We start from the raw sequence: 27394 nt of genomic DNA, 5'->3' as shown, positions 1-27394 counted from the left end.
AGTTCGAGCCCCGCGTCGGGCTCTGTGCTGGCAGCTCAGGGCCTGGAGCCTGTTTCATATTCTGTGTCTCCCTCTCTCTGACTCTCCCCCATTCATGCTGTCTCTCTCTGTCTCAAAAAAAATTTTTTTTGGGGGGTGCCTGGGTGGCTCAGTAGGTTGCTCATCCGACTTTGGCTCAGGTCATGATCTAACGGTCCGTGAGTTCCAGCCCCGTGTTGGGCTCTGTGCTGACAGCTCAGAGCCTGTAGCCTGCTTCAGATTCTGTGTCTCCCTCCCTCTCTGTCCCTCCCCCACTCACATTCAGTGTCTCTCTCTCTCTTTCTCTCAAAATAAATAAACATTTAAAAAAATAAAAAAATATTTTCAATAATGTGTACCCTTTGCTTGAGCAGAAACTTGTAAGGGGAAACATTTCATGGCCTCAACCTACATATTAGTTCTTTAGGAGTTGTTTCTGTGTCTTTGATCCATGTTTTTGTATACTAAAAACATGTGATACCCTTGTTAAAACTTGTGTGGTTGTCTCTGTTGTGTGTTCTCCAGAAGGACCTGGATAAATATTTCATCTAATTTGTTATGTGGTCAATATTCTGTAAGTACTTGAAGGACAAAATTATGCTACAAGAAGAACATAGGCACATGGAGCTAGTTGCTGGCATTTAAGCTAATGCTGGCATGCTCATGAAGGCTGGGAAATAGAGGCATTATGGTCAGACCTGGCCACTTGAACCTGTGTTGATACAACTTGAGAAAGACTCCTCTGGGTTCAACCGTCCTCACGGTTTTGAGATGTGTTCCACAAGCTCTTAGCTATCTTCAGTTATACATGGATTTATTTCTTTTTAGGAAGAGAGAAAGCCAAGCAATCAACTTGTTTTCTTTTCCCGGTGTTGTCGTTTTATCTTCTCCCATACACAGACATCATTATTTCTTCTGTGGATATTTATTTTGGTATAGGGGTACCTTTGATCTTCCTTAAAGTCTTTTACTCCTTTGTAGACCCAGTGAATCCATACTTCATCATTTAATACCAAAAGGGGTGGCAGAGAAAGCTTAGGCTGTGTACCTATTTGAATTGTTGACCAATTTTCTAGTGGGTAGCAGAAAAACATATCATATAAGGTTATAACTACATGCGGACCTAAGAGTCAAGGCTAATGTCCCAAGCTCTGGTATTAAGGACATAGGACAGGCACAGCCTAAATTGGGGAAGTGAATCTTCTGTGTAGGATGGGAAGGTGTGAAAAAGATTGTTGACAGTGGTTGCTCTAACTAACTTAGCAGAAATAGTAAACTCGAGGCTTGAAAATGCCTTGCACATCTACTCTGTACTTTGTTCAGGCCATAAAATGTGGGTTTAATTGAATTTCACAACCAAGGAGAAAATGAAATCAAACATAATGGAACACATGCAGGTCAACACATTGCCTTCAGGACAACTGGACTAATAGGGGGTCGAGCCCATGTGGAGAATTTGCAAATGAGATGACACTGGTGAAATTTGGACACAATAACACTCTGATTAGTGAGCACAGCTGCTCAGCATCCAGAATTGTTCTCCATTTCAAGCTTATTGTTGCCTTCCTGAAGCTTGGTGTCTCATCACTGAGCTCCTCAGTCCTGTTCAAAAGTAGCAAAGGAGCACCTCTAACATGTATATGTTCTCAAATGATCAGCTCACATTTGAAATTTTTTTTTTTGAAAGGCTTAAGCAGCATTTCATCAGTTTCCTGATTGTACTGATTTCTCTTCTCCCCTTTGCCTCTGCTGCCTTCTCAATGATATTGTGAATATTGAAATGAGTTCATAACAAGAGGAGCTGTATCCATGTTTAATTTTCAGAAGCAGAGAGAAAGCAGATCTACTGGAGACTCCACTGGGCTTAGAATTAGACAGGGGTGGCTCTAACTCCCAGTTCTGGCCCTTAGCAGTTGTGTGAACTTGGGCAAGCCATGCAAGCTTTGTATGCTGTTTCCTTACTAACGATGCAAAGTTTATGTTCTTGCCCACAGGAGTCTTTGCACAAGTGTTAGGTACATTTGATTCTGAAAAAGGAAGTGTGGGGATAAACCAAAACAATTTTCAGATGGATTGGACTTTGTACTTTCAAATCAGTAGTCCCCAAGGGTGGAAATGCTCCCTGGGGATATATCTGGAAATGGAGAGAAGGAGTCTCTGTAGTTCTTTAAACATCTTTAAATTCCTTTTCTTTCCAAAAAATAAAACACCAAGGAAGACAGTTCCACAATATCTTAACTATTGGAAGATACTGAGAAGATAAAAAATAATGGAAAGAAGAGAAAAATAACCATAGAAAAGGAAAAATAGTACAAAATAACTAGGTCAGAATATAAAGTAGATAATTGTAAATGGTCTGGACTTGCCAGTTAAAGACAGAGTTTGTTGTGTTTAATTAAAACAGAAACTTGGTAATTAGCTGCTTATAAGAGATAGACCTAGGGGCGCCTGGGTGGTTTGGTTGGTTAAGCATCTGACTTCAGCTCAGGTCATGATCTCACTGTCCATGGGTTTGAGCCCCGCATCCAGCTCTTTGCTGACAGCTCAGAGCCTGGAGACGGCTTCAGATTCTATGTCTCCCTCTCTGCCCCTCCCCAACTCACACTCTGTCTCTCTCCATTTCTCAAAAATGAATAAATATTTTTTTAAAAATTTTAAAAAAAGAGACAGACCTAGAATTTTAGTTTTAAAATTGGACAAATTGTGCAAGTGGAGGGTTGGGAAAAGACACGTCAAATGTTAACCTAAAGAAAACTTTGATATATATCACATGTATATAATAAATCAAATATACATACTATATAATCTACATATTTATGTATTTCAAACATAGGCTTGAAAACCTAAACAGAATTATTATAAACAATTCATGGATCAGAGGATCAGAGGATAGAGCATAGTGGACATCAGAAGAATACATTTAAAATTATACTTTAAATGATAATAGTGCACATCAAAATAATGAGTCAATAGAGTAAGTCCCCAGTGATTATCTTGAAAAAGAAGAAAGCCTGGAATTTAATGAACTAAACTTGCAACTCAAAGTTAGAAAGGCAGAGTAAACTCAAGGAATGTGGAAATGTGAATATAATAGCAGATATTAATGGATAGGTAAAGGTACAATACAGAAACTCAATAATAAAATCAAGTTATTTGGAAAGCATAATAAAATTGATATATTTTTGGGGTGCCCAGGTGGCTCAGTAGGTTAAATGTCTGACTCTTGATTTGGGCTCAGGTCACGATCTCAGGGTTTCCTGCATGGGCTCTGTGCCACAGACAGCATGGAACCTACTTGAGATTCTCCCTCTTTCTCTGTTCCTCCACTGCTCACACTCTCTCTGTCTCTCTCAAAACAAATAAATAAATTAAAAAAATTTTAATTGGTATACTTTTGCAAGACTGATCAAGAATAAAAGAGAAAGCTCACAATAAAAATATTATATATAAGAAATGGAGCAGATTAAAATATAGTAGAAATTTAAAAATAATTTAAACTATTAAGAACTCTATAACAATAAATTTGAAGGTAGGCAAGTAGACAATTTGTTATACTTTCTTATATCTATAGATAATTCTCTATGCCTTACTAACACAAAGAAATAGAAAACTTTGATATTTATATTTATATTTAAAGAAAGAAAATGAGTAGTTAAAAAAAATCTAAAAAATAAAAAGAGATGAAATCGTATTGCCCAGATGACTTTTTGCAGAAAAGTTCTATCAAGCATTTTTACAAACTATTCTAGAGATCAAGAGAAAATGCTTCTCAGATCGTTTAAGAATCAGGTATAATTTTGATACTGAAATCATATGTGGGAGAGAACAATTAGAAACCAAATGCACTAATAAATCAAGATTAAGTAGTTCTAAAAAAAAAAAGCACGATGAATTCAGGCATGTTTAAGAAAACAATGGTATGAGTCATGTGAGTTTATTTCAAGAATTTATTAGAAAATTTATTAATGTAATTTACCTCATTAATAGATAAAATATATTAGATGTAGACAAATCAAACAGCAACAACTCTAAACTTCTTAGCAAACTAGCAATTATTATAGCAGCTTCCTTAACTATGTGAAAGTACATAACAGAAACAGAGAAAAATGATGCCTGGGGAAAATATTAGATGTATTTCTTCTAACCTCCAGGATTCACCAATGATACATCTGTCACAACTTCTATTTTATATTGTACAGTAATAAGACACAAAAATGAAGTAAAAAGTGTAACAATGAAAAAGAAAGTAAAAAAGCTATCAGTATTTTCAGATTCTATTATTGTCTATATAGAAAATCCAAGAGAATCTTTAGATGAACAATAGAATTAATGAGTTCAATACAGTGACTGGATACAATACCAAAGATAAAAATCTTTAGTTTCTTTTTGTCAGCAACCAGTTAGCAAATATAATATAAAAAGATGATGTTTACAATGTCAAAATAAAAATATATAATATTTTTATGGATAAAATTTTAAATCTTCGTTGAAAGATGTTAAAGACCCAAATAAGTGGAGAAATATGATATGATTGTGTATGGGAAGTCTCAGATCATAAAGATCTTCATTATCTAAAGATTAATTCATAAATTCCTATCATTTCCATTTAAAGTCCCAGTAGGATTTTCCAGGACCTTGACAAACTCATTCTAAAATTTATATAGAAAAACAAGGGATCAAAAATGGTCAGAGCAATTTTAAAGAAAATAAAATAGGATTCAAACTTACCAGATATAAAGAATCCATATAATGTTTTATGAAAACAGTGTGCTGTTTACACAGAGATAGACATATGGAACACAGTAGGAAGCTTATACAGAGACGTATATATATAAAAACATGATACAACAGAGTAGGGAGAAAGGAGAGAATATTTATGAAATGATTCTGGGACAATTAGTTAATCCATATGAAAAAAGTGAAATTGGATCCATTTCTTACATGATATTCTAAGATCAATCCTATTTGGATTAAAAATCTGTATGAAAAATAAACAACAGTTTTTAGAACATGGTGTTGGAAAATATCAGTAGGACTTTGGTATAGAGAAGTATTTCTTTAGAAAAAGAAAGCAAAACTATAAAGGCAAAGATTGATAAAATGAGCTATGTTAAATATTTAAATCTGTCTGCATCAAAAGATATCAAAAACAGTGAGAAGGCATTTGTCACAGAATAACATTTTTTAAATGAAAATAACAGATATAAGATCATCCTACAGCATACTTAGAGAACTTCTAGAAGAGAGGAAGATATAAGCAATTCATTTTAATGATTGACCAAGAATATGATCAGATAAATTACCAAATTAAAAACTCAAAAGGCCAACATATGTGAAAAACACATAATATCAATAGTGTTCAGGAAAATGCAGTTTAGAAGTACAGTGAGCTATCATTTAGTACCAATGAGACTGACAAAATTAAAATAATTATCAATTTCAGTTGTTGGAAGGAACGGTACCATAAGCATTTGCATACACTGCTGGGGGAAGTGTAAATTGATCCAGTGACTTGGGAGAGCAATTGACAGTAGCTAGCCAAGGAGCACCTACCCTGTGACCTATGTATTGGAATGTTCATTGGAGCATTGCTTGTAATGGTGAAAAAATTGGAGACAACATAAATGTCTATTAAAAGCAGAAAGGATAAATCAATTCTACTATATTCATACAGCAGAATCCTTTAAAGTGGTTAAAATTAATGAACTAGAGATAAATGTATCCATATGAATAAATCACAAAAACATAATGCTAAATGAAGACAGCAAATTGCCAAAGAATACTGTGTTTGTTCAAGTCCTCTAAAATGCAGGTGCCAAGACAGAATTAGATGTGAAAGTAATTTATTGGGGAAAACAGTAGGGAGGAAAGGAGGGGACTGGAGAAGGTGGGGAGAGCTTTCAGACCCTGATGCAGGTCTAGGTCCTGTAAAAGGGCAAGGTCAGTACAGTTTAGGAGCCAAAGTTGCCTGTTAACATAGTCCTGCATTTTGCAGGAACAGGTCTCGCGTTAGCAACCCTCTTGTCCCCAGTTACTGGCTAGGAGTAACCTATGGGAAGCCTAACACAAAGTGGGGTGGACTCAGAGAGCAGCAGCTGTGGCAGTCAGATAATTGCTCTACGCTAAGAGCAAGGAAATCTGAGTGGCACATTTTTATGGCTTACCACAAGGACATACAGTATAATTCTGACTATATAACATTCAAATCTGCAATACAATTCTACATTGTGGATGTGTAGATATACAGAAACATTTTATTTTTATTATTATGTTTTAATGTTTATTTTGAGAGCGAGAGTACAGGTGCGAGTGGGGGGGAGAGACAGACTGGAGAGAGAGAATCTCAAGCAGGCTCTAGGCTATCAGCCCAGAGCCTGACTTGGGGCTCGATCCCACAAACTGTGAGATCGTGACCTGAGGGGACATCAAGAGTACCATGCTCAACTGATTGAGCTACCCTTGCACCCCTACAGGAAAAATTTCAGAACATGCCTTGGAATAATGGCCAAATTCAGGATAATGATTGATGACAAGGGCTGGGGATAAAGAAAAATGGGAACAGGCAGGGCACACAAGGGACTTTATTTCATAAATTTTTATTATTAAAAGTCTATGTGGTACTTACACTGGGATTTACCATATTCAACTCTAATGTTTCCATTATCCTAATGTATTTTGTAATAATCATACATTAAAGCTAATTCCTTAAGAAGTATTATAGTGGGTTTGGGTTACAAAAAATAGTTGGAACATCTTGTTTTAATGGGAAAGAGAAGGCATCAAGATATGGGCAAAACCCAAAGTTTTTATTTAAGAGCATTGATGTGAATCAGATTACATTAAACAAAGTAATCATCAAATGAAGAACAGTTTTATTACAAGGATTGATTGACATGCTTTCCACAAATTTTGATGTACTGTGTTTTCATTTTAATTCTGTTCAAAATATTTTCTCATTTCCCTTTTGATCTCTTTTGGTTCATGGGTTATTTAGAAATATGCCTCCTCTGTTTATAAAAATGGAGGATTTTCCAAAAAATATTTTTGTTTCTGGCTTTTTAAAAATAATGTTTATTTACTTCTTTTTGAGATAGAGCACAAGCTGGGGAGGGGCATAGACAGAGAGGGAGAGGGAGAGGGGAGAGGGAGACAGAATCTCATGCAGGCTCTGCACTGCCAGCACAGAGCCCAACACAGGGCTCCATCCAACAAACTGTGAGATTATGTCCTGAGGAAAAATCCAAGAATCAGACACTCAACCAACTGTGCCACCAAGACACCCCTGTTTTTGACATTTAATTGTGTTGTATTCCAAGAACATACTTTGCATGATTTGAACCATTTCAAATATACTTATTGTATGATTCAGAATATAGTCTATTGTGGTGTTTTTTGTGCACTTGAAAATTATGTGTATTCAGATGTTTTGGATCGGTGTTCTATAAATGTTGATCGGGTCAATTGACATTTGTTTGATAGTGTTATTCAAATCTTTTATACCATTACTTATTTGCTGCCCACTTGTTCTGTGACTTACTGAGAGAAGGGACTTAAAATCTCCCACCGTAATTACAGATTTGTTTATTTTTTCCAGTCCTGTCAATTTTTTGCTTCATGCATTTTGAAGCTCTGTTATTAGGGGCATAAACATTTAGGATTGTTATCTTTTCTTACTGAATTGATCTTTTTAGCATTATAAAATGACACTCTTCATACCTGCTCATATTCTTTGTTTCAAAGTATGCTAGGTCTGAGAAAAATGTAGACCTTTCAGCTTTCCTTTTACTAGTGTTAACATGACATATCTCTTTCTTTTTACTTGTTTCTATAGGAAGCATAAAATTTGTTATTATTCTTTTTAAAATCCAATCTGACAGTCTCTGTCTTTTAATTAGGATGTTTAGATCATTTACATGCAGTGTGATTATTGATATGGTTGAGCTTAAATCACTGACTTCTATTTTTCCTACCTGCTCTTGGTTCTTTTTTCCTTTTTTTTTTTTAACCTTCTTTTGGTTTAATTGAATAATTTTTATTAGCCCCTTTTATTCTTAGTTGCTTTGTTTAGGTGTTGCTTTAGGGTATATAGCTTTAACTTACTACACTGTACTTTTCAGTAAAATACTGCTTCATGTATAGCTTAAGAATTTTATAACAGTGTACTCCCATTTTCCTCCTCTCAGGCTTAGTGCCATTTTGGGCATACATTTTACTTCTACATGTTATAAACCCCATAATATATTATTAAAATAAGAGAAAAAAATCAGGGTGTCTGGGTGGCTCGGTGGGTTGAGTATCTGATGGCTCAGGTCATGATCTCACAGTTTTTGGACCAAGCCCTGAGTCAGGCTCTACACTGACAATGCATAGCCTGCTTGGGATTCTCTCTGTCCCTCCCCTGCTCATGCTCTCTCTCTCTCTCTCTCTCTCTCTCTCTCAAAACAAATAAATAAACATTTAAAATAAATAAGAGAAAAATCTTTAATATTTACCCACATTTTTACCATTTCCAGTTCTCTTCATGCCTTTGTGTTGATAAAGATTTCTATCTGCTGTCATTTTCCTCCTGTCCCAAGGGCTTTTTAAAAACATTTTTGTAGTACAGGTCTGCTGGTGATTAAGTCTCCTGGCTTTTATATGTCTAAACATTTTTCCTTTTCCTTTCTTTATGGAAGATTTTTTGTTGTTGTTGGGACACAATTAACAGTCGACATTTTTTTCTGTCAATAATTTAAAGATGTTTTACTTTCTCATTATGGGTTCTATTTTTCTGTTTGGTATGCCTACTAACTTTAAAAAAAATTGTTTATTTTTGAGAAAGAAAGAGAGTACACACATGTGCAAATGAGGGGGTGAAGGGGCAGAGAGGGGGGGGACAGAAGATCTAAAGTGGGCTCTGCACTGACAGCAGAGAGCCTGATGTAGGACTTGAGCTCACACACTGATATCATGCCCTGAGCTGAAGTGGGACACTTAACCAACTGAGCCACTCAGGCGCCCCTGCCTGCTAACTTTTTGATTGGATGATAGACATTGTGAATTTTACCTTGTTAAGTGCTGAATATTTTTGTATTCCTATAAATATTTTTGAGTTTTTCTTTGAGGTGTATTTAATTGACCTTCAAATAGTATGGTCCCTTCAAGGCTTTCTGTTAAGTTTTGCTAGGTAGGACCAGAACAGCCTTTATTCCAGAACTAGTTTAGTTTTATAATGAGCCAGTACCCTGTGGAATACTCTACCCCAAGCCTGGTTAATTATAAGGTTTTTCCTTCTGGGTTGTGGAAATAGAAATACTTATGGTTCTTTACTTTCTCTAGGATTGGTTCCTTCTGTTTATCTTAGGTATTCTTTATCTGGCCTCGAATAGTTTCCTTACGTGGTCAATATTCAGATGAAGACTTGAGTGGGACCTTCTGCAAATCTTGAGGTTTTCTCTCTGTGCAGCTCTCCCTTCTTTGGTGCTTTGCCCATTGAATTCTATCCTTATTGCCAGCTTTAAACTTCCAAATCCCCCTTCTCAATCCAGTAGGATCACTGGGTTCTAGCTGATGCCTCCCTCCCTCTGCTGAGGACTAGAAGCTCTCTCAAAGCAGTAAGCTGGACAGTCATCGGGCATACCTCATTTCCCCTCTCAGGGATCACTTTCCCCTGCTATCTTATGTTCAATGTCTGAAAATAATTGGTTGTTTAATTACTTCAGACCAGAGGTATAAGTGTTCTTTATTACTCCATCTTTGTCACAATAAGAAGTAATTACTTGGCTAATTCGTAGCCATAATTTTAGTCCCTGGTTTAATCTTGTGTAGGTACACCCTTCCTGATCAACTTATGTGAGGGAGGCTCCCCTATTCTCATAAAATGTTGTTACCTTCCTTCAAGATCCTTACACAGTTTGAAAATTTGGGGTCATTTTTGGGTTTGTCTGTTCAGAGTCTGTGTCCACTACTAAAAGTAAGGCTTGGAGCAGAGAACAAGTCTGTCACATTCACCTTTGTATCCTTATTGCCTAACACAGTGCAAGGCATATGGTATAATTTCATATATTTGTTGAACAAATAAATGGCTGTAGGACAGGGACAGTGCACTTCTTGTATCACACTGTGTTAATGTATTTTTATTTGCATTTCCCTTAAAATTATTTTGTTGGAATATTGCTGGAATGAAGGTGATATTGGAAATACAGACTGGTTATCTCAGAGTATTTTCATCTATTTAGCTAACACAGAACAACATTTATGTAAGTAGGCATGTGAGGCTATTAACATTTTGTTCTTCAAATATGCTAAATTGTAGCTTGTGTGCGTTTCTACTTATCCTTACAGTTGTGTGTGTGTGTGTGTGTGTGTGTGTGTGTGTGTGTGTGTGTGTTTAGAGAGTGGCTCACTTGGACTTGGTATCATCAAACCCCTTCCTTTGATCTGTGTCACAGATATAGCCACTCTTGTGAGTAGAGTTGTTAGACTTCCATATTTTTCTGTGATTATATATATGTACAGTAGAACCTTGGATTGCGAGTAGCTTGTTCTGTGAGTGTTCTGCAAGACAAGCAAACATTTCTAATAAATTTTAACTTGATAAATGAGCAATGTCTTACAATACAAGTAGTACATGATGCTGAACATCACATGATCACAACTGAGCCAATGGTTCTTCTCTCTCTCTTTCTCTCTCTCTCACCGTCTCTCGCTGTGGGATTGTGAGTGATTGTCTCCCATGCTCGGATGCTTGGCCTCAGGCTGTGGTGTTTGGCAGAAATTAGTGATTTTTCAGAATGTTGGAAGGTGCCCACAACTGGCCCTCGTGTATTTTTTGTCACTTCAAAGCACCTATGGGCAGGCCTTTGCTTTTCTATACAAGAGTAAGCTTAGGAATGCTTTGCCTCATTCTAGGCCAGGCTGCCTGCACGTATGGACCCTTTCCTCTGCTGCCTTATTGTCAATTACATATGACAAGAGTTTATTAATACTGCACTGTAGTCAACATCCATTAGTGATAGTGAAAGTCATCTTACATAATAACCTTCCTCTCTCTTATCTCCAGCCACAAATCTTTTCAAAGGTAGTGCAGGCTAATTTGTTTATTTTTCTTTATATTTAGTATTTTCTTTATTATTTTGTATTATATTACATTATTGTAATTATTTTTATATAAATATTTTTGGGTTGTGGAATGAATCACCTGAGTTTCCACTATTTCTTATGGGGAAATTCACTTTGATATGTAAGTGCTTTGGATTACAAGTATATTTTGGGAACAAATTATGCTTGCAAACTAAGGTTTTACTGTATATATGTATAAAATTTGGCTTTGTGTATTTTAAAACTGTTGCTAGGAGAATACACATTTATGTTTCTTATGACTTATATAATTATTCTTTTCACAATATGAAGTACCCATAATATTAGTATTATTATAGGATTTGTTTTGAGGGGATTTGCCTGATATTTCTTTTTGCAATCCATTTGTTTTCAATCTTGTGATGTCTTTAATTTTTCTTATCCATTTAGTAGATGAATTTACCTGTTTTTATATTCATTGTGATTTTTGATGTGTTTGGACTTGTTCTGGTATCTAATTTTGTATTTTTATTTTCTCTGCTCTTGTGAGTTATCTGTTGCTATATATCTAATTACCCCAAAACTTAGTGGCTTAGAACAGTAATAATTATTTATTATCTCTCAGAGTGCCTATCAGTAAGGAATTCAGATAGAGCAGAGCAGATATGGGTTTTCTCTGTTCTTTGATGTTCTCAGGTGGAATCATTTGAAAGCTCATTCATTCATATGTCTAGTAGTTCTTAATGTTGGCAAGGAATCTAGCTGGAGCTTTTTGAAGGATCTTCTCCACAGCCTCTCCCTATGTTGGACTTTCTTACTATATGGTGCCTGGGTTTGAGGGCAAGGGTACTGAGAGAAAGGGCCAGGTAGAAGCCATTCATTCTATCTTTTATTCCTACCCTGAGAAGTTATTTAACATTACGTCTGCTGAATTCTCTTATTTGAGGTGTTTATGAATTTCTGTCCAGGTTCAGGGGAAGGGAACATTAGACTCTATCCCTCAGTGGAGATATGTCAACAACACATTTTAAGAAGAAGATATAGGATGGTATATATAGTGGTGTGGCCACCTTTGGAAAATACAATTTGTCACATCTGGTTTATATTTTATCAAATTGATATAATTTGCTTTGTTCTGTTCCCCCCACCTTACTGTCTCCAAAGTTATACATTGTACTTTTAGTTTACCCATGACTGATTAAAAATTTGCGATAAACATATGTAAACTTATATTTTGCTAACAAACTTCAGAGTTAATTCATATCCACTTCTAGCAAACAAAGCAAACATAGCCTACTTTTCTTCCTTCTGCCTACCAGCACTCTGCCAAAATACATGTTGCAATTGAATGGAATTTTAGTTTATGATTGTTATGAAAATAAACTTTTAAAGTAATCAGCATTTAATTTATTTTCTAATTTCCGTTTGCTTGCTGAGAGAGGATAGAATGAAATGCTTAATTTCACCAAGGGACCAGTCTGAATTTGTTAGAATCTTGGCTCCATCACTTACTGGTTGTGTGACTGGACAGTTAATTTATCTGATCTGAAGGTTTTTTGTCTTTAAAATGGGAGATGGGTCTAAAATATTACCTACCTTCTAAACAGAACAAATAAATGAGATAATATACATGTAGCGCTTGGCATAATGCCTGCCACTTAGAAAACTTTCAATATTATTTAAAACATTACCAATGATTTCTAAATACTTAAATATAAAAACTTCTTGTATTTTGTTTTGTTGTTAATGTCTTCTACTGCTAAAGATACTCTAATATTTTTTTTATTAATTACTCTTGTCTTTATTTCCAGGTATGATATGACAAGTACATTAGGCACATGGCTTGAGTTTGTTGTGTAAACATTGACATTGACATTGATTACTCCTATGCAGTTAAGCAAGGACATTCTTAATAAAAGTAGAAGGGAATTTTTGTTTTAATTACTTGAGACTGATTCTGGTATTGGTGATTTGAACTGGTATCCATCATATATCCTTGCTACAAAATTAGAATATCATATATTTTGTAAGTTTATTTATTTATTTTTGTAATTTCTACACCCAACATGGGGCTCAAACTCAGCCCTGAGATCAAGAGTTGCATGTTCTTCCAACTGAGCCAGACAGGCATAAATAGCATTCAGGCATGTATTCTAAAGGGAACAGTGTATGTTGGGATGAAGGAATAGATTGTGAATGGGTGATGGTTGATCCTTCTCACTTGCCTGTGTTTCAGGGAAGATAATCACTAGCAAGTTGACTTATCTGTGGAAGGTCTCGGTCAGGGTTCGTTGGTACTTTGTAAATATACTAGCCATTTAGGAAGGTGATTGTTTAAACCCATAGGTTAGCCGGGGGTATAAATATAATCTCAATGGAGGGTAGGGGTTTGTAGAGGGAGACAAGGTATATATGCCACTCTACCACTTAGCCTTTGTCTCTGGAGAAAGGAATTATAATTGTCAAATACATGTTAGAGTTTTTAAAACTACTTGGGAGTTATTATCTGAATGTATTATAAATCATTACTCATGACTATTTTTTTCTCTGACAATGTGATCAAAATCACAAAATATTAATCATTTTAATCAAGACAGAAAATAAAAGCAAGGAAGCCTGTAAGTACTCCATCTTAACTCAACTAATGATGACATCCATTTTAGGAAAAGCCCCATTGGAGTTTTGTTCCCTTGTTGGAATAAGTTTATATATTTATCTTGACATTTGCAGAGGTTAGCGTGGCATGGTACATCAGTTATAAATTGCATTCAGCTGAGAGAAATACAGCTTCTCAAAATGATGGCTTGAAAAATTAGTTTTATTTTTTTAGTGTAAGATAGGTGTGGTAGCCATGGCTGATATGATAGCCTGTTTGTGTCAGAATATAGCCTCTTATGTGTCTCCTCAGTCTTAAGATAGATGATTTACTCTTGGTTTCATGTCTAAATTCCATGGGAAAAAGAAAGGTATAGGATAAAGGAAAAGGGCATTCACCAAGGCAGTGAGCCATCTTTGGAGAATTTTTTTTCCTAAAAACCTCCCCAGTAACCTCTGCTTATATTTTATTGGCCAGAACTGTATCACATAACAAATAAATGCTATTTTCATAAGGGTCTGGGAAATGTAGTTTCCTCTCCAATTTCTTCTTCATCCTTTTTCTCTTCCTCTTCCTCTTCCTCTTCCTCCTTCTCCTCCTCCTCCTCCTCTTCCTTGTTTTTAGACATATTATGGCTCCCAACAAAATTTGGGTATTGGATAGGCAACCCACAGTCTCCATCATACTTGGATCAATAAAAAAATAAATTCTTCAATCATTGACCTTTCAACCATGGTTAGTTTCATTTTCTTTCTTGGCAGTTGTAATTATCCAAAAGTAGTATAAATAAAATTTTCCTTTTGTTCTCCTTGGATTCTTTTTTTACTGTCAGTTATTATGCCAGAAACTTGTCCTTTTTACTTTTTTTTTTTTAATTTTAGAGAGACAGCACGAGTGAGGGAGAGGGGCAGGGGGAGACAGAGAGAGAATCCCAAGTAGGCACCACACCCAGCAGGGAGCCTAACGCAGAGCCCAATGTGGGGCTCGATCCCAGGACCTAAGCTGAAATCAGGAGTCAGATGCTAAACCGACTGAGCCACCCAGGCATTCCTGTCCCTTTTACTTCTTTTTAAATCTCTAACTTTTTCTTCCTGCTGATGTTTCTAATGACCCAAAATCAATTTGGGTGATGTCAGTTCCTTACCGGGTTAAGAATGCTCGGACAGAATTGAGTAACAGTCATTAGAGGTTCAGGTTTAGAAGATTCAGAAACCTTGTAAGGTACAGTGATGATATAGGGCCACCTGTGCTTGGCAGTGATGGTAAGATACATGGTAAGGTAAGGGTTTGGAGGCTACAGCGGTAGGTGGCTGGATGGTGGCACTGTAGTATAGATATACTAATGCAATTGGGCATCATGATTCACCATTATATCTCTGAAAATAAATCTGGAGTTTATTATCTAGATGACTTTTGCACCTGAGTCCAAAATCTTTTAATATTTTCTGTTTCCAAAATAACTTCTGGGACAAGTCAATGGTCCTCTGTAGTCAGTGACTCCAGTCCGATTGGTTATGATGGGGATGGAAGTTTGAAGTTAGGGAGAGGAGAACTCTGTTTGAAAATCTACTTGTATGTGGGCTTGGGAGGGTTTGGAGGTAACCTGAGAAGACTGTGCGGGTCCTCTAGAAGACTCATTGGTCCCTTGAGGCATGTGTAAAAAGAGGAACACACTGCTCAGCATATATGCATATGTAAATATACATATATACACATACATACATACATATACATCTATATGTACATGTACACACACACACAAACCTCTTTTTGGGCACAAAACTGATTTTTTTAAGTTTATTTATTTTGAGAGAGCATGCGCATGTACAAGCAGGAGAGGGGCAGAGAGACGGAGAGAGAGAGAGAGAGACAATCCCAAGCAGGCTCTGTGCTATCAGCATAGAGCCTGATATGGGGCTTCATCTCAAGACCATAAGATTATGACCTGAGCCAAAATCAAGAGTCAGATGCTTAACCGAATGAGCGACCCAGGTGCCCCAAAACCTATTACTTGTGACACATCTATTCTGAAGAAATTTCTGGGGCAAAAAACAAGCAGAGCATAGCGGTTAAACAAGTGAGCCCATGGATAAAGACTGCCTGTGTATGAAATCTGACTCTAAAACCTACTAGTTATGTCCATATGGGCAAGTTATTTTAACTTTTCTCTGCCTCACTTTTCTCATACATAAAATGGAATTAATATTAGCTGCCTCATAAGGCTCTGGTGAGGATTACATGAGGTAATACACACACTTAACTGTAAAACACTTCTAGCACTGCTGCTCATTTTCTAAACACCCAGTAAGTATTGGCGATGATTCATAACACCTGAGAGGTTAGGAGCAGGGCTATGGAGAGTAAGCGTGGAGTATGTGGAATGTGTTCTCATACTTGTGATGACTTTTACTCATTCCTCAGGATGTCCTTACACAGAGCTGGCGGGTACACAGACTGTTAGAGGAATGACCTTATGCGGTTGAAAAAACACAGCTCAAGGCTTTCAGAGTTCTGACTCTGGGCTTGAAAAAGTCACCTTAACCATGTCAGCCTCAGTTTCTTTTCTTTTTTTTTCGTGACAAGTCTGCTTAATGTTTGGTCTTCCTCTCTCACAGGGTTGTCACAAGATAGAATGCTTTGTAAATTTTAAAGTGCTGTATCTGTCTCACATTCTTTTTGGGAGCAGCTGTGTATAAATTATAAATAAAAGGAACCATGCAAATAGAAGGAATTATTACTGTTGTATATTCTGGATGTGCCATTCTGATATATACATCCACTTAATATTAACATGTGTTTGCCAGCATAGGAAGTCGTCTAGTTCTAAATGACTGTGTGTGTATGCACATGCGTGTGTGGGGGTGTATTTTGGGGAGAATGAAATGTGTATATGTTTAAAAATTGAATGCTTTATGAGAAATTAGTTGTTTCCTAGAAGGGAAAGGGGAAAGAAAAGTCTTAAGCTGTCCTGAAAATCAAACCATTCCATAGTGACATTCACCAGAGTCCCCCTGCACAGCTGGTTGAAGACATAGCAACTGTTCATCAGTTAGTCCTGGGAGGCGGTGACCCAATGTGCACCTGTAGGGTGCTGGGAAGTGAAGTTTTTTGAGCGCAGAATGATCTTGGAAAATTTTTTTCAGGCTTATGTTTATCATTTAAACTGAAATGCTCTTTTTTAGGTAAACTTGGGGTAAGGTCATGGTGCACCAATCTTGAATGTTTGGAGACTGTATGCTAAGTTGTCTTCTATTTTAGTTTGGGTTTAAGAGGTAAAGAAGTGTAGACATATATGTAGTTTGATGTGGTGACAGAAGCTGAGCCTGTGAGGTCTCCATATTTTTGAAATGAAGCCCATATTCTTACACTTGAAGAAAAAAAAAATCTTGTCCTGTTTGGTTTTTGCTTATGTCTCTAAGGCTTATCTTTTTCTGCTCAGTGTTAGCAATTTGTACCCCAGCCCCATTGTGAACAATTTGTGGTTACCTGAAGAATCATGTTCTCCCCTCCTTTGAATGTGCTATTCCTCCTGCCTGTAACTTTCATACCTTAACACCCATCTCTTCACTCGCCTCCAGCAAGTAACTTCTCACTCGCCAAGGCTGGATCAGAGTCCCTCCTATGTGATCTCCCAAGGTAGCTGTTATGGTGTCTGTTATCTGGGTTATGATTTCTTGTTTACTGGTCTCTCTCCTAGTAGGCTGTATGCAGTTTGAGGGCAGGGAATTGGATACATTAAATTTCACTTTAACTTAGCTATGGTCTGTGTGATCTTGATAAACACTGCTTCTCTAAAACTTATTTTCTTCATCTCTAAAATTATTTGACTAATACTTGCCACTTTGTCAGTAATTTGCAGAATATGAAGATAAAATATAGATAAAAATGTAAAAACAAATTGAAAGCAAAGCTAACAAATGTAAAAGCTTTTTACAAAAAAGTGCCATAGAAATAAGGCATTTATAGTTTTTTATGTCTTTTTGATCTAAAAATTATACATTGGGGTGTCTAGGTGGCTCAGTCGGTTAAGCGTCCGTCCAACTCTTGGTTTTGGCTCAGGTCATGATCTCACGGTTTCATGGGTTCAAATCCCACATCTGTCTGCTTGGAATTCTCTGTCTCTGTCTCTGTCTCTCTGTCTCTCTCTCTCTCTCTGTCTCTCTCTGCACTTCCCCCACTCATGCTGTCTCTATTCCTCTCAAAATAAATGAATAAACTTAAAAATAATTATACATTGGGGCGCCTGGGTGGCTCAGTCGGTTAAGCGTCTGACTTCAGCTCAGGTCACGATCTCACGGTCCGTGAGTTCGAGCCCCGCGTCGGGCTCTGGGTTGATGGCTCAGAGCCTGGAGCCTTCTTCCGATTCTGTGTCTCCCTCTCTCTCTGCCCCTCCCCCGTTCATGCTCTGTCTCTCTCTGTCTCAAAAATAAATAAACGTTAAAAAAAATTAAAAAAAAAATTATACATTGATATTCTGTCTCAGGAGATTTAATGACAAAGCTGGGGAACTGGATCTTGGGGTTAAGCTAGCTGGAAATCAGTGCTGTTTCCATGGTAAATAGCCTAACAAATGTAGAGACGCTAAGTTACTCTTCTAAAAAAATGCACATTTTGGGGCACCTGGGTGGCTCAGTCAGTTAAGCATCTGACTCTTGGTTTTGGCTCAGGTCATGATCTCATAGTTCATGAGTTTGAGCCCCACATTGGGCTCTGTGCCGACAGTGAAGAGTCTGCTTGGGATTCTCTCTCTCCCTCTCTCTCTCCCTCTTCCCTACTCGCGCGCGCTCTCTCTCTCTCTCTCTCTCAAAATAAATAAATAAACTTAAAAAAATGCACAGTCCTGGCTGGGAGAATCACTGTGATTAGGAATTTGAAAATGGTTTTTGTATAGTAAATGGGTGTGGTAATGAAGTCTTATTTGTGAAAACATATTGATGTTTGAGAGGACTCCCTCTCTGTGGTCTAAGTAGTGTATCAGTTGAGAATGAAGACACAAGAGCAAGGCAGATGAGAAGCAAAAACATCACCTTTATTATTCATAAAGCCAAAGGAGATTATGGCATACAACTATAGGCAAGTGAGCTGGTTAACAGTAAACTCTGGAATTATATAGATGTTTTGTTTGTTTGTTTTTATTTTTATTTTTTTACCCAGTCACAGGTAGTATTGGACCCCTGTGAAGCTATCAAAAACTTAGAGGAGCAGATCTGGACACACACACACATTCTTTTTTGGGAGAGCTGACACCTAATGGGACAGAGAAGGAGAAGAGAATGGTCTATGGATGTTTAGTTATATTTTCCCAACTCACTAATCAGATTAAGCAGCTTTGCTTTTTCTAGAGAAGGCAAAGCCAGTATGTGGGATGATGGCAGGAATTTTATTCTGGTCAGCATCTTCCTCCTTCTGTGTGAGAATAGCAAACAAGGAAGCAGACAAAAACAGGAGCAGAAGCGGGAAAGAAGCTTTATCTACTTACCATGACTCTTTCAGCCAATTTGTTCCTTGTAGGGAGTGCCATTTGTAAAGTATTATTTATTCACAAGCCTTGGCTGAGTGAATGACTTATCAGGGAGCTACATCATGAGGCCATCACCTGTCTCAGACCTCAAGACCTGATATAATGGGAATAAAGAAGCACCTAGACTTGCTACTGCCCCTGGACCCACCTTTCTATAATAGAAAACTGAGCTCACAATTGTTAAAGCCATCTGATGATTGGTGATACTACACACTGACTTTGTGCCATGGATTTGGCATACCTCACAACAATGCAGAGATCGTTGGTATTATTCCTATTTTTTGGATATAGGAACCAAGGCTCAGAGTGGGAAAGTAATTTGCTCAAAATCATAAAGACAGTAAGTGGGATTTGAAGTTAGGGTTATCTAAATCTTAAGCTCATTCTATTTCCTCTTTCTTGTGAAAATGAAACAATATATAGTCAGAAAATGGAGAGCCCAGGTTCCTCTTACATCTGTTCTCAGACCCCAGATGGGTATGGGTAGTGTGATTTTATCTTAAAGCCAGGTGCATATTAAAGCTATGTTCTTGGGCCCTGTTTTGCTTTTCTGGAAGTGTGTTGACCTCTCCAGTAGTCTATGTGAGATGAATAACAGTCTGGGCATTTGGGTGAAGGTGGTGATGGGTTAGAGTATAAAAATGTTGGCAGCCAGGAGAATTGGCTTACAGCTGTAATTATGCCACTCTTGGCTGCTCAGATAACAAATGAAATGCATCTTTTAGAAAGGAAGTGAAAGAACTTCAACCCAGTTGGAGAGATCACTTAGAAAATTGGCATTCTGCTGCATTCATTCATCTTTCAGCAAGACAAATTTGAGTAACTTTGAAGAAGAATTCAGGGTACGCGTGTGAATTAAAGTATAAACATCTGCTTTGTAGTTCACGCTCGGGCCCCCATATGTCCTGACCTAATGGCACCTTTTCTCCCATGATGCTAGATATACCCAGTTTTAAATGAAAAACTTACTGTTATCCTGTGGGTTTTCCCCTTTACTTTCACACTACCGCCACACTGACAGTGCTTCACTTCTCACACTTCTGTCTGAAGGTTTTCCCCCACAACAAGCAATTCTCTGTGCCACCAGCCAGATGTCCTATAGTTTAATTCAATTCTGACACTCTCTACCTGGAGATAGTGCCAGATCCCACAGGTGAAGGGCTCAGCCCCACAAGACTACTCTCACCCCATGTCAGATGCCAATTGCAAGTAGTAGATCCCCAGGTTACCCCACAACTTCTGTCTGATTTGGCAGCAAATCAAAGGTTTCTATACCCCCTCTTCAGGTTTGATTAATGCGTTAGAGTGGCTCTCAGAACCCAGGGAAGCACTTAATTATGTTTATCAGGTTAGTAAGAGGTATGATAAAGGACTTAGATGAAACATCCAGATGAAGAGATACATATGATGAGGTCTGGGAGGGTCCAGAGGCAGGAGCTTCTGTCCCTGTGGAGTTGGGGTACGTTACCCTCCCAGTGTTGGATATGTTTACCAATTTGGAAACTCTGCAAACCTTATACTATTGGGATTCTTATGGAGGAGTAATCATGCAGGCATGATTGGTCATAAACTCCATTTATAGCCCTTCTCCTTTCTCAGGAAAAGGGGGGAGGGGATAAAAGTTCCAGACTTCTAATCATGGTTTGTTCTTTCCAGTGACCATTGCTCATCCATAAGCCCGCCCAAAGTTGCTTCATTAGGACAAAAGACACTCCTATCACCCAGGAAAATACAAGAGTTTCAAGAGCTCTGTGCCAGGAACCAGGGGCAGAGATCAATATATATTTTTTCTATTATCTCACGCCAGCTTAAAGGAAAACACTGCTGTATTGTTACTTAAATACTTTAGCTTCAAAATGATTTTTAGCTACTATGCTTGATGATTCCTTAGGAATAGAGGCATAAAGATGGCATCCTGGTAAAATAGAAGACTTTGGGGATTTGGTGTCAAATATGGACTTGAATCATACTTTTCTATTTACCAACAGAATAATTTTGAAAGGCTCAGTTTCTTATTTGTGAAGTGAGAATTCTAACATGCATTGTTGGCTGTGCCTCTGGAGTATTAATAAGACAGATGCAAGCACAGGGCACTAATATTTATTGACCCACCGTCTCTGTGAGTGCTTTGAAAGATATAATTCAATATTCACAACAAGGCAGCCAGAGATTGGCCACATACACTAAAATTTAAACTGTAGAATATTTTCAGGATTTTTCTCCCCTTTTACTACCTGAAAAGTTAAGGAAGAGTTCCAATATGGGTCAAAGGTGAAATGGAGTTTAAGAAGAGCCAGAATTCACTAATGTATAATCTACTTCACTATCTATAATGATTGTTGCACCTTTCAGTGCTATTGTCACTCACTTCCTTAAAGAAGGTGGGCAGGGAGGGAATTCCAGGGAAATACAGTACTAATTCTTAGCTAGAAATCTGGCTACAAATCCCTATATAATCTCCGATGGTGTTGAACATGAATATGAATGTAAACAGGTATGGAACACCAAGATTGGTTTGGCTTTTGTGATTCTGCGTCCAGAAACATAGTAACCTTAAGGTACTTGAATTCCCCATAGGAAGAGAACCTACCCAGTGTGGAAGCCAATAGCATAAAGCACAGCCTGGGAAAGAAGATGACACAGGAGAGAAAGAAAGACTTAATCATAATGAAATGATGCAACTCATGAATCCAACCATGGCTGAAGACATAATTTTTCTGGAGGTTTCATTGATCAGCCAGTAAGTTTCTTTTATTGTTTCAGCCAATTTGAGCTGGTCTCTGCCATTTGTAATCAAAGATTCCTGCCTAATATAGATATGGACAAAGGCAATAGACATAGATATTAGGAGATGGATGTGATGGAAATGAGAGAGACAAAGTTGATATGATTTCAAAACTGAACGCTTTGGAGAGTAAAAGGAGAACATGGCTTTGTGGTTGATGTCCAGAGTGGTAGAATAATTGTAACAGATTGTTCCCCACTCGGCAGGATTTCTGCCTTTGTCCCTCATGATATACTCTCCCTTTCCTACCTTGCTCTTTGCCCTAGAAGCCTGTGTGAGTTAACTCTGAGGTGCCCTGGGGCTGGCTGTGTCTGTGAAAGATCTTTGCTCTTTTCAAGGTAACCCAGTCTTTGTAATTCTAGGTTCTTTAGGTAATCTCTCCCATCTGACATCCTTTCAGGCTTAGAAGAAATCATTGTCATGATGCTGCTAGTCTCAAGTTCCTGCACTATCTCTTGAGGTTTCTCTATCCCACTTACATTTTGTAATTGGTCTCTTGGTAAATCACCCCAACCTCGGAATTATTCTAATTTGACAGTTCCATCTGTTTCTGCTTGGAATGCCAAACAGATCCACCCACACTTGATAGTTCATAAAAGGACAGGTTTATGTTGAAACAGTTTCCTCATCTATCTAGAGTGCTTTACAGTTTTCAAATTTTCATTCTCATGATCATGTGATAGGCAGGTCAAGTAGTGTTATTCCAATTTTGTAAAGGAAACCAAGACTTGGATAAGAAACAGGTGTCCTAGGTCACATAACCAGTAGGCCATCCTGGAACCGAGGGCTTCTGACTCCAGCTGCTACGCATTCATTCTGTCACACCTTGATTTATCTGAAAGGAATTAATTTGATTAATGAATTAATTACAATTTACTCTTTCTCATTTATCTCTAGCCACATATCTAGGTCTTCTAGGAATAAGTATAAACAGGCATAGTTCTCCATTAAATAGATGCAACAGGCATTTGGTAACATGTACCCAGAGAAAGAAAAATTGCGTAAGTTGAGGGAATAATGAATCTACCTTCTGCATATGAGGAGCCACCTAAGATATACTGCAAAAATGGGGGGCAAAAATGATTATAGATATGTTTGCACATCTTGCAACAACAAACAGTTCAATATGATTTATGTAGTTGAGACAGGCTAAAGCCTCAGTAGTATAATAGCTGAGTCATTTGTCTTAGCAAGTATCTTGTTATTGGCAATCAATAATGCAGCCCAGATGACTGATGGCTTTGTTTTCTTGTGGTGCCTCAGCTGGTCTAAATTATTTATTTGACATATTGCCTCTTGGCAGATGTAAGGAAACCAATGATAATATGTTTGCATTGTCTGGATGTATATCTGAGAGGCAAAAATGGGTATTTTCTTCCTGTCACTGATCTTTGGACATACATAGGTAGTGTTGTTTTGTAGAATTGTCATGTCATCTGCTACATGTTTTTGGAGGAGTGAGGCCATAGGGTTTTGAAGTGCTATTTTTGGTTGTCCTAAAATGTAATAAACTTCATTACTGTCAAGAGTGCATTTGAGGGGCAGACATCTGCCTTCTTCCCAGCCACAGTGAATACATGTGGGCCCAGGGCCCACACTTTATTGTGATTTATATGTTAAGATGTCTTTCCTTCCCAATAGATGGGCAGGTCCTTGAGGACAGGAACTGTGTCTTATTTATCTTTGTAATCTCGGTATCTGTCACAGAGTCTGACACACTAGTAGTCAGTTAATAAATGTTTGTTGATGAACCAAAGATAGGAATGAATGATCACACAGAGAATTTATAGCTTTTGCTTTAGGTTTACAAGTTATTAACCTTATTCGATAAAGTACTGCTTTGGAAGGCGGCATAAAATAAAAGGCAGATCTTTTTTCTTTTTGAATCTCAGTGACAATAGACAAGTTATTTAACTGTGGTAAGCTTCAGCTTTCTTTATACAAAATGAGGAACACGGTATTTTCTTCACAGTGTTATCATGGGAATTCAAGTGTAATAATGGACTTGAAAAAGTTTGTAAACTTGAAATGTCTATATAAATAAGAAATTTATGTGAGGGTAGTGGTTTACTGGTAAACTGGCCCTACCAATAAAACAAACCAAAACAAACTAGCTCTTATTTGTAGCATTTGCCGATTTCTGTGGTATAAATGCTCCCATCATGGCTGATTTCAAACTAAAGTTTTGAAAACCAGTTCCCAAAATTCCTGAATATTTAAGAAGTTGCTCTTGTGAGCTGGCTTCTAGACACCGTTGGGTAAGAAGAAGGGATTTGGCTTAGATGAAGCAGAATTGTGATGTCCTTAGTGTTTGGTTAACATGTGGAAGGGAGTTCTGTATTTTGAGAGAGGAAAGACTACCAAAATGTTTTGACAGGGAGACTTTAGATCTGTACCTAAAGTTGAGCAATATGACATCATTACAATGACTTTCTTAGTGACAGAGAGGTACCCAGAAATTCTTTCACCCTTAACTGAAAATTTTTGGCACTAATACTGAATGATTCATTCAACAAATATTTATTTATTTTGGGTAGGAGAGGGAAACTGCTGGAAAAGCACTAAAAATGGGGAATGTATTCATTAGATGATCTGTGATTCATGGAATAGATTAACATTGACCTTTTTTGGGGAAAGGGGGGTTAATGGAAGGATAAACTGGACCTGACTAGGAGACATCAGAATCTGGGATGGCTCTACAGATGTCTTTCCTTTGGTCTTCCGGATCTGTTATGGTGTCTTTGTTTCTCTTTACTAGTCTCAGGCTTTTCACAATTTGATAATGCAGAAGATGTGGTTATATGTTATATTTCATAATTCTATCTAATGGCCTTCACTTAGCATAAGCTGTATTCATAGGGACATATCAGAAGTTCAGTGTGACTAAGTTAATGTGCATGTCAGGAAGTGATTCTCAATTTTTAGCATGCATTAGAATCACCTGGAGAGTTATTGAAAATTAGACTCTGGGAATGTAGCTAGAGTCACCATAACTCAGTATCTTGGGGTGGAGCCCAGAAAAATAAGCACCGTTGATTACTCTGATGCAGGTGGTTGGAAAAACGTGTTTGGAAAAGAACCCTGCCAATTGTTTAAGTAATTTACCTTTCATGGTTGGACTTTATCTTCTAAGTCAGTGGGTTCTCAACCTTGGCTGCACATTGGGATCACTTGAGAGCTTTAAAAAAAACACTCATGGGGCGCCTGGGTGGCTCAGTCGGTTAAGTATCCGACTTCGGCTCAGGTCATGATCTCACAGTCTGTGGGTTCAAGCCCCGCATTGGGCTCTGTGCTGACAGCTCAGAGCCTGGAGCCTGCTTCCGATTCTGTGTGTCCCTCTCTCTCTGTCCCTCCCCTGCTCATGCTCTGTCTCTCTCTGTCGCAAAAATAAATAAAAACATTAAAAAAATTTTTTTAAAAATAAAAAAAAACACTCGCTCTTGGCACCCCAAAAGTTCTGATTTAACTTATTTGGGATGTGGTCTGGTATTGGGATTTTTAAGAATCTCCTCAACTGACTCTATTATGTAGTCAAGTTTGAAAACCCTTATGCTATGGGGCCTGTGAAGGGGTTTAAGCAGTATGCTGTTGAGGAGTGAAATAGTGAATTTTTCATTTGAATTACTCTACTAGCTGAGTGGAGAAAGGAACTGAGATCTACGATACTCTTATGTTCAAACAGGAGGTGAAAGGCAGGGGGTTGGTGCAAGAAGGTAGGATACTCAAACTTAAGATTTCAAAGGGGGAACACAGGTTCCAGATGAATATACGAACTAAGAGTATGGCTGTGGAATGAGTGGTGGAAGAAAATAAGTGAAGATCATCAGAGTTAAGAGGGTCAATAACAGAAGCTGGTCATAGATAGTAGTCATGTGGAGGGATAGAAGGGATATAGTCATATGTGAGAACCTCAAAGAAAGGTGTTTTTTTTTTTACACAAGATGGAAGACTAATGGCCTGGACGTAGGGTATCATGACACTAAATGCTTCCTCCTACAAGATAAGTAGGTGACTTTGTGGATGAGAGAGAAAGGAAGAAGAGAAAAGGAGAAATTTGGAGAGGGTTATGGGGTAGGGGATGGGGGAATGGTTATCTAAGAGGGAGACAGATTTTAGTTGAGGCAGGAGGTAGAGAGAATACTCTTGGATTAGATACATTTATAATGACTGAAAAAGAGTTTTAGAGGGTACATTCAGAATGTCAGAATGGAGGTTGTATTTGGGGTGGAGCTTGTATAGAGTTGGTAGTCACTAGGACTGACCACAAATATAGTTGTCTCTTCTTCAGGGCACATGGCACGATTGCATTTTTCTTCATCCTTTGATCAATGGTGGCCCTGTGGCTTTATTGGACCAATGTGACAAGTGAGCAGAAATGATATGTGTTACTTCTACACGGAAGCTTTAAGAGCTAGTTCAGGATTTACCATATCCACTTTCCTCTGTCATGGCAACCACCAACATTTAAAATACTAAAGTCTATATCAGCCTAGGGTCCTGGATCAGGACCCTGCTGCTAATCTATGATAGACATGAATCAGGAACAGGGACTGAACCTTTGTGGTTTTTTAAGCCACAGAAATTTTTATTTGCTTTGTTACCTTAGCATAACCTATGGGAGGCAGACCATGTATGTATGAATGTGTAGTCCAGGGCAAAAGCTCAGAGAACAAACCATTAGTATCAGGTGTTAGTTGCAGGTGGCTATATTTGGGGGGGAAAAAAGGCAGACATACAATCAGGAATGAAAGGAAATAAAATACATACACACAAAAAAAAATACTTCACAGTTGGAAGAGGAAGCCACCTCTCAATTCCAAACAGAAAAAAGACATAATTCCAAAAACTCTGGAATGGTAAAGAACAATTAAAACTTGGCATTGGAGCAAGCATCAAATTAAGAGTATGGCCATCATATCCATTGTAGATGGGGTTACCTCAAGGTCAAAGTCTAACTAAGCGTATACTGCGTGGTGATGTGGTACCATAGGCCACAGAGCTGTCGTGTGGATAGGATGACCACTGGCTCAAGTTTGCTGGTACTTTCAGTGCAAGAACTGTGAAACTCCAAGACACATAGAAAAGACACATAGGGGCTCCTCCCTGTGGGCCCCATAATGGACAATTTTGCCTGGATGAGAAATAAAACCTTTGTGGTTTTAAGCTACTGAACATTTTGGTATGGTTACTGCCACATAAACCTGGCCTATTTTGGCTACTCCAGGAGGAAAGGAATCATAGGAAGAGGAGAAGAGTGGAATTGGGGAGTGGCCCAGAGCATTCTGTTTTGACTCTTTATGAAGTTAAGAGGCAGTGAAGCCAGTGGGGTTAGCTCACCTCAGAGTTCTAAATGGTGCTCTAGGTCAAAGTGCGGCCAACGTATGCCACACGCTGGACACATGTGAAGGCAGAAGGC

This window comes from Panthera tigris, chromosome D1 (genome assembly GCF_018350195.1).
Source record: "Panthera tigris isolate Pti1 chromosome D1, P.tigris_Pti1_mat1.1, whole genome shotgun sequence".
Classification (NCBI taxonomy): domain Eukaryota; kingdom Metazoa; phylum Chordata; class Mammalia; order Carnivora; family Felidae; genus Panthera; species Panthera tigris.
The sequence above is the reverse complement of the archived record's forward strand: the minus strand, read 5'-3'. Positions refer to the sequence as shown.